Genomic DNA, 9,563 nt, shown 5'->3' with positions numbered 1-9,563 from the left:
TTTTAAAAAATCACCCTTTTTTTGGGCAATATACAACATCTAGTGCATTTGCAGGATTAGTCAGTGTGCAATTTAAGCTAGAAATACAGCCATAATTTTCTGGGTTTTTAAAAACACACTTTTTTGCCAAAATACCTAATTTATAGCCCTTGCTACATCAGCACGTGTGAAATTCAAGGGTTACATACTGCTGTCATATTCAGTTATTAAACAAACACCCATTTTGGGCACAAATCTTTAATTGCGGCCTAGTGTGGATCAGGGCGTGTAAGATACACCCTTTACATAGTGTGGTTCTATTCAGTTATTTGAAATACAGCCATTTTGGGCACAAATCTTAAATTGCGGCCTAGTGTGGGTCAGGGCATGTGAGATACACCCTTTATATACTGGGGTTTTATTCTTCTAATACTAAAACACCCATTTTTGGGCAAAATGCACAATTTTTCTGGCCTTGCACCGTCAGCACGTGTGAAATTCAAGGGTTATATACTGCTGTCATAATCAGTTAATAAACAAACACCCATTTGGGGAAAAAAAAAAATATTTTGCATCCTTTGCTGCATATGCCATTGTGAGATACAGCCTTTACATCGTGTGGTTCTATTCAGTTATTTGAAATACAGCCATTTTGGGCACAAATCTTTATTGCGGCCTATTCTGCATCTGTACGTGTGAGATAACCTTTAGATACTGTGATTATATTCTTCTATTAATAAAACACCTTTTTTGGGCAAAAAACAAAATTTTACAGCCCTTGCAGCATCAGCACGTGTCAAATTCAAGGTTTATATACTGCTGTCATATTCAGTTATTAAACAAAAACCCGTTTTGGCCAAAAAAGAAAATTTTGCAGCCTTTGCTGCATACCGTATGTCATTGTGAGATGCACACTTTAGATACTGTGGTTCTATTCAGGTAAAATACAGCCATTTTGGCCAAACAAATTTAATTGAGGCCTAGTCTGGATCAGGGCGTGTGAGATACACCCTTTACATAGTGTGGTTCTATTCAGTTATTAAACAAACACCCATTTTGGGCACAAATGTTTTATTGGGGCCTAGTCTGCATCTGTACGTGTGAGATGCACCCTGTACATACTGTCGTTCTATTCTGCTATTAATTAAACACCCATTTAAGGCAAGATCCTAAATTTGAGAAATATGAGGAGAGCGTCAAATAAGGGACGTGGCCCAGGTCGTGGTGCTGCTGGTGGAGCTCCTGTTGCAGGGAGAGGACATGGTCGAGCTGTGCCAGCTACACGCACAAGTGAAACCCCTTCCTCAGGTGCCAGTAGGCGACAGAACCTGCAGCGGTATTTGGTCGGGCCTAATGCGGCTCTACGAATGGTGAGGCCAGAACAAGTACAGGCGATAGTAGATTGGGTTGCTGACAGTGCCTCCAGTTCCTTCAAATTGTCTCCTACCCTGAAAGATCAGAGTGGGCACCTGCAGCCCATGTCCATCAGTCTTTTACCTCACCCCCTTGCAAATCAGCCAAGCAGTCAGAGCCCCAAGTCATGTAGCAGTCTCTTCTGCTTATTGATGACTCTGTTAGCAGGGTTTTCCAGGGCCATCCACCTATCCCTGCCCCAGAAGTGGAGGAGATTGAGTGCACCGATGCCCAACCACTTATCTTTCAAGATGAGTACATGGGAGGACCATCGCAGCATGTCTCGGATGATGACGAAACACAGGTGCCAACTGCTAGAGTTTTCGAAAGTGTGCAGACCGACAAGGAAGGCAGGGGTGAAGACTGGGTGGAAGATGATGTGGAGAACGATGAGGTCCTCGACCCCACATGGAATAAACGTTATGCGAGTGACCTATGTAGTTTGGAGGAAGAGGCGGTGGTCGCACAGAGCCACCAGCACAGCAGAAGAGGGAGCAGGGTGCAAAAGCGGAGCGGCCGTCCCCTAGACCCGGCCGCCCACCACAGCAAGGGACCGAGCACACCAAAGCCAGCTCCAAGGAGTTCCCTGGCGTGGCAGTTCTTCAGACAATGTGCTGACGACAAGACACGAGTGGTTGGCACGCTGTGCAATCAGAGCCTGAAGCGAGGCATAAACGTTCTCAACCTGAGCACAACCTGTATAACCAGGCATTTAAGTGCAAAGCACGAGCTGCAGTGGAGTAGACACCTCAAAAACCAAAAAAGGTCTCTGGCTCCTCCTGCTTCCTCTTCTGCTGCAGTCCCGGCCTCTTCATCCTCCTCTGGAGTGACAGTGCCACCTGCCACCCCGCAAACAGAGGATCTGCCAGCAACACCACCACCTGGGTCACCAAGCATTTCCACAATGTCCCATGGAAGCGTTCAACTCTCCATCTCCCAAACACTGGAGAGGAAGTACCCCCCTACCCACCCACGATCCCTAGCCCTGAATGCCAGCATTTCTAAATTACTGGCCTTTGAAATGCTGTCATTCCGTCTGGTGGAGACGGATAGTTTTAAAGGCCTTATGGCGGTGGTTGTCCCACAGTACGTCGTGCCCAGCCGCCACTACTTTTCCAGGTGAGCCATCCCTTCCCTGCACAACCAAGTAGGGGACAAAATCAGGTGTGCATTGCGCAACGCTATCTGTGGCAAGGTGTACCTCACTACGGATATGTGGACCAGTAAGCACGGTCAGGGACGTTATATCTCCATAACAGCACACTGGGTAAATGCAGTGGCGGCTGGGCCTGAAGTGGATAGCAGTTTGGCGCATGTCCTTCCACCACTGAGGACTGCAGGGCGCTTCAGTTTGCCTCCTGTCGCTTCCTCCTCCTACTCTGCTTCCTCATCCTCTACCGGCTCCTCATCCGGTCAGAGTAACACCTTCACCACCAACTTCAGCACAGCCAGGGGTAAACGACAGCAGGCAGTTTTAAAACGTATCTGTTTGGGGGACAAATCCCACACCGCGCAGGAGCTGTGGACGGGCCTTGAACAACAGACCGATGAGTGGTTGGTGCCAGTGAGCCTCAAGCCTGGCCTGGTGGTGTGCGATAATGGGCGAAATCTCGTAGCAGCTCTGGGACTAGCCGGTTTGACGCACATCCCTTGCCTGGCGCATGTGCTGAATTTGGTGGTGCAGAGATTCCTTAAAAATTACCCCAATATGTCAGAGCTGCCGCATAAAGTGCTGGCGTCTGTGTGCGCTTTCGGCGTTCTCACCCTGCTGCTGCTCGCCTGTCAGCTGTGCAGCGTAACTTCGCCCCTCCCGCTCACCGCCTCATATGCGACAGGCCAACAAGGTGGAACTCCACCTTGCACATGCTGGCCAGACTGTGCAAGCAGCAGCAGGCGATAGTGGAGTTTCAGTTGCAGCACGCACGGGTCAGTCGCTCTGCGGAACTTCACCACCAATGACTGGGCCTCCATGCGAGACCTGTGTTCCTTGTTGCGCTCTGAGTGGGTTCCTGCACCCACAAAAGCCAGGTACACAATTGTCCAGCAAGGGCACAGTTCTGGAGGATGACTAGATGGAGGATGAGGAGGAGGAGATGGAGGAGGAGGAGGAGGAACCATGTTCACAGCAGGGTGGCACCCAGACCAGCTCATGGCCATCACTAGTGCGTGGCTGGGGGGAATACAGAGGACACAGACGATACACCTCCCACAGAGGACAGCTTTTCATTGCCTCTGGGCAGCCTGGCACACATGAGCGATTAAATCCTGCAGTGTCTCCGAAACGACCGCCGAGTTGCCCACATTCTAACGTGTGCTGATTACTGGGTGGCCACGCTGCTGGATCCCCGTTACAAGGACAACGTACCGTCCTTAATTCCCTCACTGGAGCATGATCGTAAGATGCGTGAGTACAAAGTACAAGCGCACGCTGGTAGACGCGCTGCTGGCGGCATTCCCACCTGACAGCGGGGGCACAGTGGAAGCACAAGGCGAAGGCAGAGGACGAGGAAGAGGTCGCCAATGCAGCTGGGGCACCGCCAGCATCTTTAGAAGGCAGGGTTAGCATGGTCGAAATGTGGAAAAGCTTTGTCAGCACGCCACAACACCCAGCACCACCAGCTGATATGGAACGTCTTAGCAGGAGGCAGCATTTCAGCAACATGGTGGAGCAGTATGTGTGCACACGCCTACACGTACTGGCTGATGGGTCTGCCCCATTCAACTTCTGGGTCTCCAAATTGGGCACATGGCCTGAGCTTGCCCTTTACGCCTTGGAGGTGCTGGCCTGCCCTGCAGCCAGTGTATTATCGGAATGTGTGTTTAGCACGGCAGGGGGAGTTATCACAGACAAGCGCAGCCGCCTGCACAGCCAATGTGGACAAGCTCACGTTCATTAAAATGAACCAGGCATGGATCCCTCAGGACTTGTCCATACCTTGTGCAGAATAGACATGTATACCTGCCTTAACCAGCCATTGTAATACTGCAGCACAATTGCTCATTCTTGTATTTTGGATATTTCACACTCTTTTGAAGTGTACCCTATTTAAAAAATTAAAATTAAAATTAAAACCAAAAACCAGTGTTGGCTACTTCGTCCTGCTCCACTGCCACTTGCACCTACACCGCTACGTCCACCGCCTCCTCAAACTCCTACTCCATATGGAACTCCACCTCATAAATCATAATTTTTTTTTATTTGTACGTATTTTATTTTATTTTATGACATTTCACTACTTTGTCAGTTAAATTTTCGGGTGATATTCACAAATTTTTGGGTGTGATGTACCACTGCTATACCTAGTAGACAGGTTAAAAAAAAAAATTGGTCTGTTATATTTTCGGGTGAAATTAACCAATTTTTGGGTGTGATGTACCACTGCTATACCTAGCAGACAGGTTAAACAAAAATAACTAATTTGTCTTACATTTTCAGGTGAAAGTCACACATTTTTGTGTGTAATATACCCCTCCTCTACCTAGTTGACTAGCTTAAAACTTCAATCATTTTTATTTAACATTTTCGGGTGACAATAAACAATTTTGTTCTGTCATAGACCCCCATCTCTACTATGTAGACAGGTTAATACATTTCTGTCATTTTTCTGTTACATTCTTGGGTTGACATTTTACAATTTTGGATGTGAATAAACCCCTGCTCTGCATAGGTGACAGGGAAAAAAAAATCTGAAATTCTTCTTTGATTGATGCGCGCCACCTCCTTTCATTCAATGCTTAAAGGGACACTGACAGGCCCAAAAAGCATATTTAGGAGTATATATGACAGTATAGGTCTTATAAAGGGTATTAGAATCATCTAAGTATCCCCCCTGTCCGCCTCATAAATACAGTAATCTGAAGTTTTATAACCTGCTTTCCTGGTGTTCAATCTGCCCAAGGGGCGGTGCTTCATATCAACTTGCGCCCAGCCAGCCTCGCCACAACTGCCGTTTGAAGCGCTGCCCAGCTCATCAATATTCACTGAGCTGGGCGGCTACTCTGAAGCGCTGTACTAGTGTCCCCGGCCATCTTCAGCGCATGCGCCCGGCACCCTCACTGGCCGGGATCGCATTGCGCGTCTGCTTTATGCGCATGCGGGGCGCTGCTGTGCCCGGCGCATGCGCATAAAGCAGACGCACGATGCGATCCAGGCCAGTGAGGGTGCCGGGCGCATGCGCATAAAGCAGACGCGCAATGCGATCCCGGCCAGTGAGGGTGCCGGGCGCATGCGCTGAAGATGGCCGGGGACACTAGTACAGCGCTTCAGAGTAGCCGCCCAGCTCAGTGAATATTAATGAGCTGGGCGGCGCTTCAAACGGCAGTTGTGGCGAGGCTGGCTGGGCGCAAATTGATATGAAGCACCGCCCCTTGGGCAGATTGAACACCAGTAAAGCAGGTTATAAAACTTCAGATTACTGTATTTATGAGGTGGACAGGGGGATACTTAGATGATTCTAATACCCTTTATAAGACCTATACTGTCATATATACCCCTAAATATGCTTTTTGGGCCTGTCAGTGTCCCTTTAAACTTTAACAAGTTGTCCCACATTTGCGCTTCAATAACTTTTCCCACATTTGTGCTTCAGTAATTTGTGCCACATTTGCGCCTCAATGGCTTCTCCGACATTTCCGCTTCATCCCATTGCAGCCATTGACCTCCCTTGGATGAGGTCTCCCTTTCTCACGCTCCCTCTCTGGCGTGGAACCCTGATTCTCCGATAACCGTGATCAACATGGTAGGCTCAGAAAAGAACAACGAAAAATGATAGGGAAGATATCGAAATGGATGGTGGACGTCACGGGGGCACCTCTACATAGGTGACAGGAACATAAATTTAAAAAAATCGTCTGTTACATTGTCAGGTGACATTTTTCAAATTTTGCTGGATAGAAACCCCTGCTCTGCATATGTGACAGGGAATAAAATTTAAGAAATTCTTCATTAATTGAAGCGCGCCACATCCTTTCATTCAATGCTTAAAATTTAAAAAGTTGTCCCACTTTTACGCTTTAATAATTTGTCCCATATTTTCACTCTATCATTTTTAATTTGAAACAATTAATCCTCCCTTGGATGTGGTCGCTCCCTCTCCGGCGTGGAACCCTGATTCGCCGATAACTGTGATCAACATGGTAGGCGCAGAAAAGAACATCGAAAGTTGATAGAGAAGATATCCAAATGGATTGTGGACGTCACAGGGACGTGCGATCAGGCAGAAGTTATCTAGAGTCAACAAAGCGGCAGCAGGGCCTCTCCTGGCTAACGTTTCCAAATAAAAAATACCACAGTGACATTCCCTATAATTTTTTATTAATCATTCCAAAAACAGGGCATCTTAAGAGTCCTGTATTGTTATTTATCGTCACTTCCTCCCCGAGTCGGGAGTGGGTAATTGCCACGCGCCCCCTCCTTAACTTTGAATCTTATGCTTCAATACTTTGTCCCACTTTTCCGCTCGATTACATTTAATTTCATCCATTGACCTCCCTTGGATGTGGTATCCCCTTCTCAGGCTCCCTCTCCGGCCTGTAACCCTGAATCCCCGCCACCAGTGATCACCATGGTAGGCGAAGAAAAGAACATCGAAAGTTGATAGAGCAGATATCAAATTGTATCGTGAACATCACAGGGACGTGCGACATGGTGGGGCAGTAAGTGTGCACAGGCCTACACGAACTGACTGACAGGGGTCAGCCCCTGCAACTACTGGGTCTCCAAATTGGGCACATGGCCTGCGCTTGCCCTTTGCGCCTTGGAGGTGCTGGCCTGCCCTGAAGCCAGTGTATTGTCTGAACATGTGTTTAGCACGACTGGAGGGGATTATCAGAGGTTATATTTCCCAATGTTTTGGGGTGTACCCTAATTTTAAAAAATAAAAATAAATTTGTAACAAAAAAAAGTGTTGGCTACCTCCTCCTCCACCGCCGCTTCCACTTACACCGCCACATCCACCGCCTCCTCAACCTCCTACTCCATATGGACCTTGTCCTCCTAGATCAAGATTATAATTTTTTATTTTTACGTATTGTATGTTATTTAAAGTCACTTCCCTATCCACATTTGTTTGCAGAGCACTTGCCATGCTCTTAACCACATTTTGATGCCATTTGCAGCCCTCTAGCCCTTTCCATGACATTTTTACAGCCATTTTAGTGCTCAAAAGTTCGGGTCCCTATTGACTTCAATAGGGTTCGGAGTCAAGTTCGGGTCCCGAACTCTAACTTTTTTGTGAAGTTCTGCCGAACCCGTCGAACACCAAAATCCAGGTGTCCGCTCAACTCTAGTCATGTTCAATTAAATGAATTTATCACACGTGGATTTCAATCAAAGTGTAGAATCATCTCAAAGATGATCAAGAGAAATGGGAAGCCCCCAGAGCTAAATTTCAAGTGTCATAACAAAAGGTCTGGATACTTATCTCCATAGAAAATTTTAGTTTTACCTTTTTATTAATTCTGAAAACATTTGTAAAATTCGGTTTTCACTTTGTCAATATGGGGTATTGAGTGCAGAAAGATAGGGGGAAGCTTGAATTTATGTTTAATTTTAGCACAAGGAGGCAACATAACAAAATGAGAAAAAAGTCAAAGGGTCTGAAGACTTCTTTCCGAATGCATTGTATACTATTAGTCAGATAAGGGCTTAAAGGCTTGGCTCGGGGTGGACACTAGTGCTCAGACTTCAGTCAACCATGTCATATGCTAGAATGAATTGGCTGTGGATTGGTTACGTTTACCAGGTTTCCTCCAAGTCAACCATTGACTCTAATGGGACTTACCATGTGGCCTCTAGTGAAGGGTGAGTGAAGCTGACAGGAGACTAAAGCTGGATTTAGAAGTGCAGATGATTGGGCAGATTATCGGGAATGAAAATTCCTGAGAACGTTTGTTCCCGACAATCTGCCCGATGAACAAATAAAACGTTAGTTCATCAAGTGATTCTGTCGTTAGTGCAGAACTCTGATTAAGCGTTTCAGGGCAGCAGACCGTGCGGTATAACCGGCTATCTGCTGCCCAGGAACAATGCAGCTGTAAGAGGACGAGCGATGTCAATAGAGACTGCTCATCCTCATACTGTGGAGGTGATCGCTGCATGAAGTAAACCAGCAGCCGACTGTCAGGAAGAAACGTTTCCTTCCCGACAATCTGCTGCTCATTGGTACGTGTAAATCCACCTTTAGTGACATGATGATTTCCGAGCGCAGCTGTCACTTCATTCTAGCAACAGACGAGAGACCCGGGCAGCAATCGTATCCCCACTGATCGGCCATTGATGCTACCATATAACCTATGGGTATTACACCAATGTCCTTCATGATTTGAAACCTTGTTGTGGGCTTCTTTCATCATATTGTAGTGAAGATATTAGCAAAGATCATTAATTGATGCAAAAACGTGGAAAAAAACAATTTAATATCACACAAATACGGTAAGTACCGTAATGATGGCAAGGATGAAGCATTTTAGCAATACAGTATATACAAATAAATATATATATATCTCCTGGTGTGCATACTGAGCGAGTCAAGTGAAAGATCAGTGACCTAGGAGGATGCACAGGACCACAAGCATCACCACTGTACAGTAGAAGTGCATCCGTTTGTAGTGGTAGATTAGTCCATAGGTTAATACTTGTCTGAAGGAAATACAGGGCTTGCCTGTGTCCCCTAAACTGCAAGAAATTTACACCAATTCCACCAAACACAAGGCGACAAGTTTCAGTGCACTAGTGTAGTGCAAATTCAGTGTAAGGTCGTTCTTTAGGTTTATTATTGGATGAATTTATAGGACTAATAAATGGCTTGTCAGTTGTGTATCTTCATTCAGAAAGCCAAAATATAGTCCCCTAAAATACTGTAAATGTACACTGGCAACCAGTTATCCATCTTCACAGAAACACTTAGAGGACCTTTCACCTGTTTTAATAACTACCTGCATTCCCCATGTAATACCAGTTTTGGAGCAGCTATTCTTATGTCTGTATGTTGTGTCATTCCTGTATTATTTCTACTAGAAGTTATGAATGAATTGCTAGCAGTCTGCAGTAAGGGTACTGAGGGGAGGTAACCAGTTGGGGGGGTGTACCTGCACAGACTGACTATCCAATCAGTGCTGCCATTTTCAGTCTGTGAAGATACACAACCCAAACTGGTTTCCCCCCTCTGTAC

This window comes from Bufo gargarizans, chromosome 2, assembly GCF_014858855.1.
Source record: "Bufo gargarizans isolate SCDJY-AF-19 chromosome 2, ASM1485885v1, whole genome shotgun sequence".
In the NCBI taxonomy this organism is placed as follows: Eukaryota; Metazoa; Chordata; class Amphibia; order Anura; family Bufonidae; genus Bufo; species Bufo gargarizans.
This window is presented reverse-complemented; position numbering follows the sequence as displayed.